Raw genomic sequence first — 6,000 nt, 5'->3', positions numbered from 1 at the left:
AACACGGGATACATACAATCATGCTTTTGAACAGTTAGAGCCGTTGGGGAAACTTAACTATTTTAGCAAATACACGATCATGTAAGGATATATAGCCACTTAAACAAAACAAAACCAACTCAGTTAGAGAGTAATCTTTTAGTTAAGGCAGGTTTATATATAGTCTCTTGTTCATTGATTCAATATGCAACTTAGTTGGAAAGTTTAAAACAAGTCATCAAAACAAAAAACAATTGCAGTATCAAAATATACAAGTTTATACGATAGGGAAGAGGACCTTTGATAACATGTAAACTCAAATTTTAACTGTGAAAAATATTTATAATCATTAAGGGTAAATACTTGAACTACTGGATAATCAAAAATAATGTTTTTTGAATTTTTTAAATTTTCAGAAAAAAGAAAAATGGCCAAAAACCCATCAAAACGACTTTGAATGGCCTAAAAGGTCCTTGGTCATAGCAAAGTTGTTTGTATTGCTCAGTGGGTCACTTTCAATCAACCAGCCAAAAATTGAGTCAATCGGAGTTCATCAATTTTTTTAAAAATCCAACGCCGATTAAATTAGGCATGTCAGCCAAGGCCAAGCGTGCATGCCATGCCAAGGCAGTGCCAAAGTCATGCCAAGGCATGGTCAGGGCAAGTCCAAGGAAAGAAAAAGGAAAGGCAAAGGCATGGCAAAGGCAAGCCGTACAAACACATGCTAGCAGACCACTTTCCAAGGCACATGCCATCAGGCCGCTTGCCAAGGCACATGCCATTAGGCAAGGTCGATAAGCAGGGCCATCAGGCAAGGCCAAGAGGTGATGCCATCAAGCGCAACATAGTCTCTGTGGATATATTTTTTTCGAGTTATTCAATAATTATTTAGAATCCAGACAATATTTTGAAAAACTTAAAAAATTCTCATAAGAAACTTTAAAATTAGTAATTCAATTAAGTTAAAAACGTGAATCATGAATTTCGATTTAACAAATATGATTTATAAAGTTCATATATTAATCATGAACAATAATCAACAGTATATGAAATATTGAATTCAAATTCGAATTATAAACAGTCATGAATTTCAATCTCAATATTGAACAGTACATCAAACCATGAATTCATAAATGGAAATTTAGCCATTTATGAAACAAAGAATTCATACATAAACAATGACGCATCATAATATATAAATTTTACAGTAAAATTATATCAGTCATGAATTATCTTATTACATTATTTAGTATATGTAAGAAAGCTCATGATACTAATTGTTAGAATATGCACAACAAAAGCTATATTCATGATCACAAATCTTACATATAAGCTAAAACAATATGTAAGAAGAAGACTAACCTATTGAAGCTTCTACAAAACTGTCCAGAAGCCAAGGATTCAGGGCTACGATTTTCTCTTATTTCCCAACTAATTGCTACTACCAAGTTATTTGTGTGGGCAGGTATTGCTTTAGAAAGGATGATTTCACCTCTTCCATCTCTAGCCCTTTTATACTTGTTCTTCCACTCAAGGATGAAGAGGAAAAATCAAAAACGGATTTAGGCATAATGAGCAATGAATAGAGGCAGACAATTGGAGGAATAAATTGTCATTAAGCCAAAAAAAACGTTTTCATCCATTTAGTGCAAAACAAATTTGTTCTTAATTAATAATTGAATTTCAAAAATTCAATTCATTTAAGAAGATCAATAAAATAATTATTTCTCCTTTTATTATTCCTCTTCTTTTCTATATTCGGTCAATTAATCAGGCATAGTAGAAACCATAGATATATTTAACTGAGGCTTTCAATTACAATAATAATTATCAAATGAATGAATTAACCACATCGCAACAAATTACAAATTATTTCACTAAAAATCTGTAATTGCACTCATCGATTTAATTTTGAAATTCATCATTACATCTTACTTAACTCCCCATGTTAGAATTACCGACACCAATCAATTAAATCAATTTTTTTTGAAAAATTTAATTCATTGACTAAATTAATCCTTTATTATTATACTTAACTTATTTCATGTGTCGAATAAAATCCATGTGCAGGGTTTCACATGAAAACCTATAAGCAACCATAAATGGATGTCTTTTATCTCAATACAGAGACACGGTTCGACCAACTAATTATTATTTCACTAATGTGATTTGTTATTATCCAATCTATTAGTAATTTATTGACGTATTAAAAGAGTTTCACCTTTTAATAAATTAAAATAATAAATTAAATTAATAGATCATAATAATTATATCAAGATTAAGAGCATAAGTACATCTAATGGACTAGAGATATTATTTATTAAAATTCAGAACCTAAACAAATATCTCAATTTGGTCCGTTCAAATACATACTAAATGTACTAGCACAAGAATTTGGAATTTTATCATTCTCCAAAATTAAGATCAAATTATATTTAATCTTGTACTACAATTATCAAGATGTATGTCCAACTTCATCTTTTATTGTGAACATTTAATTTATGACTTATATGAAACAATAATTTTAATCTTCTATGTATGAGTTAAATAACTCTATACATAAAATTGTCTACTATATAAGCAATGGACTCGCATATAAACATAATGATCTATTCAAATAAATACTTTATTATAATAAATAAATAAATAAATAAAATAAATTATCTTTACAAGAGATTAAATAAAATAATATGACTCAACTACATGGTTAATAGTATATCCCAACACCCTATTCTTTTCAAAATTACCAAAAATTCCTTAAATTTTATGGATTTCGGATACATCACTAGACTATCGAATACATCAGCAAACATTCGAATACATAGGAGAGGGATGTATCCGATGGGGGAGGGATATAGAGATGTATCAGAGATGGGAAGGGTGTATATTAGAGGGGGATACGGATGTATCAACGAGAGGGAAGTAATATATTTGAGAGAAGATTTTTGAAATTTTTTTAAATGATAGAAAATTTTAGAGATTATAATAAAATAAAATGTGTGTTGAAGTAATTTTTTCATTAATTTTTTATTTCTTTCTCAGTGCAGTCGTCATCCTAAAAGACATATGACGCAAAAAGAGGTCGAAGCAAAACTTAAATAAGCTTTCAGACTCTGAAAGAAATTAATCTCTTGCTTTATTTCATTAACATAATAAGTATATATACACCTAATACAAACGTCTAATACAAGGAAACTAACTATCTATATATGGAAACTAAATATATACAATTTGTTACAAATCTGTCAGAATATATTACCATATATTCTAATACACCCCCGAAGTCGAAGCGGGAGGTCACCGAACGCTAAGACTGTCCCGAAAGTCTTCAAATAACAACAACGGAAGGCCTTTGGTGAAGATATCTGCAATCTAATAACGAGAGGGGACATGTAGTACCCTAACCTGGCCACGAGCCACCTTCTCCCGAACAAAATGTATATCCATCTCAATGTGCTTAGTGCGTTGATGCTGAACAAAATTACCATCCAGATATATGGCACTAACATTATCACAATAAACCAAAGTAGCCCGTGGAATATGACAATGAAGTTCCAAAAGCAAATTTCGTAACCAACAGGACTCAGAAACCACATTGGTAACTCCTCGATATTCTACCTCGGCACTCAAACGGGACAAAGTAGCCTGATGTTTGGCAGACCATGAGATCAAGTTATCACCCATAAAAACACAATAACCCAACATCGAACGCCGTGTGTCGGGGCACCCACCCCAATCAGCATTAGTATACGAGACAAGGTTGGTTGTGGAAGAGGGATACAGGTGAAGACCATACTCCAACGTACCTTGTAGGTAGCGCACGATGCGCTTGAGAGCGTGCATGTGCTCATCTCGTGGATCATACATAAACAAGCACACCTGATGCACAGCATAGGTAATATCGGGTCTTGTGAATGTTAGGTATTGCAGTGCCCCGGCAAGACTCCGATAAAGTGAAGGGTCCGCAAATGGTGTGCTGGTAGTAGCCCTAAGCTTCGGCTTTGTATCAACTGGAGTAAGAGATGGCTTACACGAGGACATGCCATCACGGTCAATAATCTCAGCTGCATACTTCTTTTGAGATAAAAATAAAGCGGTTGTATGACGAGTGACAGCAATGCCCAAGAAATAGCTCAACAAGCCCAAATCCTTCATAGCAAATTCGAAGCTAAGAAGTGATATGATAGACTGGCGAAGCTCATCAGAGGAAGCAGTTAAAATAATATCATCGACATATAATAAAAGATACGCCATAGAAGAACCTCGACGATAAACAAACAAGGAATGATCGGTCTTACTGTGAGAAAACCCAAGAGTATGGACATAGTTAGCAAACCGTTTATACCAAGTCCGCGGAGCCTGTTTCAGTCCATATAAAGATTTCTACAGCAAACAGATATGATTAGGCCGATTAGGATCCCGATAACCCAAAGGTTGATACATGTACACAGTCTTCTTGAGTTCGCCGTGTAAGAAAGTATTTTTGACATCAAGTTGGTGAATCGGTCATGCCTTGGAGAGAGCCAGACTAAGAACCATACGAATAGTCGTCGGTTTGACAACTGGTCTAAATATCTCACCACAATCTACGCCAACCTGTTGGGTTTTACCATCACCTACAAGACGAGCTTTATGTCGCTCAAACGAACCATCAGATTTTTCTTTATGAGCAAAAATTCACATACACCGAATAATATTAACATTAGGAGGATGGGGCACCAACACCCACATCTTATTTTTAATAAGAGCATTATATTTATCATCCATAGCCAATTTCCAATTCGGGTCACGAAGAGCAGACACAGGGTTACAGGGTAAAGGGGACTTCGAGACGGATGTAAGAAGGTTAAAAGACCTCTTAGGCTTGTAGATCCCATGCTTACTCCTAGTAACAGGACCGGTGGGTAGACTAGAGGAAGAGAAGGGAGTGGGTCGAGGAGAAGAGAGAGGAGGAAGAATGGAAGACGGGGCGGACTGCCCAGGCAGCGAGGAAGGAAGCTGCCCAGGCAAGGGAGCAGACTCGCCCGCTGGACACGGCGGGGCTGGAAGCAGTGCGGCAGGAAGGGGTAGAGTCGGTGGGTTCGTAGGGTTAGCGAGATGATGAGTCATATATGGAGAGGGTCCATCATCTAGAAATTGGTATGTGTGATTTTGATGGGTATGTATCTTGGCAAAAGGAAATTGCGTCTCATCAAAGAGTACGTGACGGCTAAGGATGATTTTTTGAGAGGACAAATCGTAGCATTTATACACACGATGATGTGATGGATATCCCAAAAAAATACATGGGGTTGACCGGGGTTAAAGTTTATTTATTAGTGTTGAGGGAAAGAGAGGATAACATAAACACTCAAAGACACGAAGATGGAAATAAGAGGGATCCTTCCGATAAAGAATGCTAAGAGGAGAGTGATAGTTTAACAGTTTATGAGGAAGAATGTTGAGAAGGTATGTTGCCATTTGTAAAGCATGATGCCAAAAGGAAGGAGGAAGGGAAGCATGAACTAATAAGGTACGAACAATGTTATTAATCGTACGAATTTGTCTTTCGGCTTTGCCATTTTGAGGGGACGTGTGAGGACAAGAAAAACGAAACGACAGACCATTGATTTTACAGAAGTCCCAAAAAGGGCCATTATCAAATTCCTTGTCATTATCACATTGTATATTCTTAATATCCCATTCAAAGTGAGTTCGAATAAATGTCTTGAAATTTAAAAATGTAGAAAAGGTTTGTGATTTGTGTGATAAAGGAAATGTCCACAAGAATTTAGAATAATCATCCATAAATAAGACATAATATCGATGACTGGAGGAACTCAAAATGGGTGACGTCCAAAGATCACTATGTATAATATCAAACGGCATAAGAGTGCAAGAAGTGGACGCATAAAAGGGAAACTTAACATGTTTTCCAAGAGGACACGAATGCCAAATACGAACATCACTACTTTGAGTACAATCAATTAATTTATTCTTCTTAAGGGAATTCAACACAGGTGCGTCCGGATGACCCAAACG

The sequence above is a fragment of the Solanum dulcamara genome, chromosome 10 (genome assembly GCF_947179165.1).
Source record: "Solanum dulcamara chromosome 10, daSolDulc1.2, whole genome shotgun sequence".
NCBI lineage: Eukaryota > Viridiplantae > Streptophyta > Magnoliopsida > Solanales > Solanaceae > Solanum > Solanum dulcamara.
The sequence above is the reverse complement of the archived record's forward strand: the minus strand, read 5'-3'. Positions refer to the sequence as shown.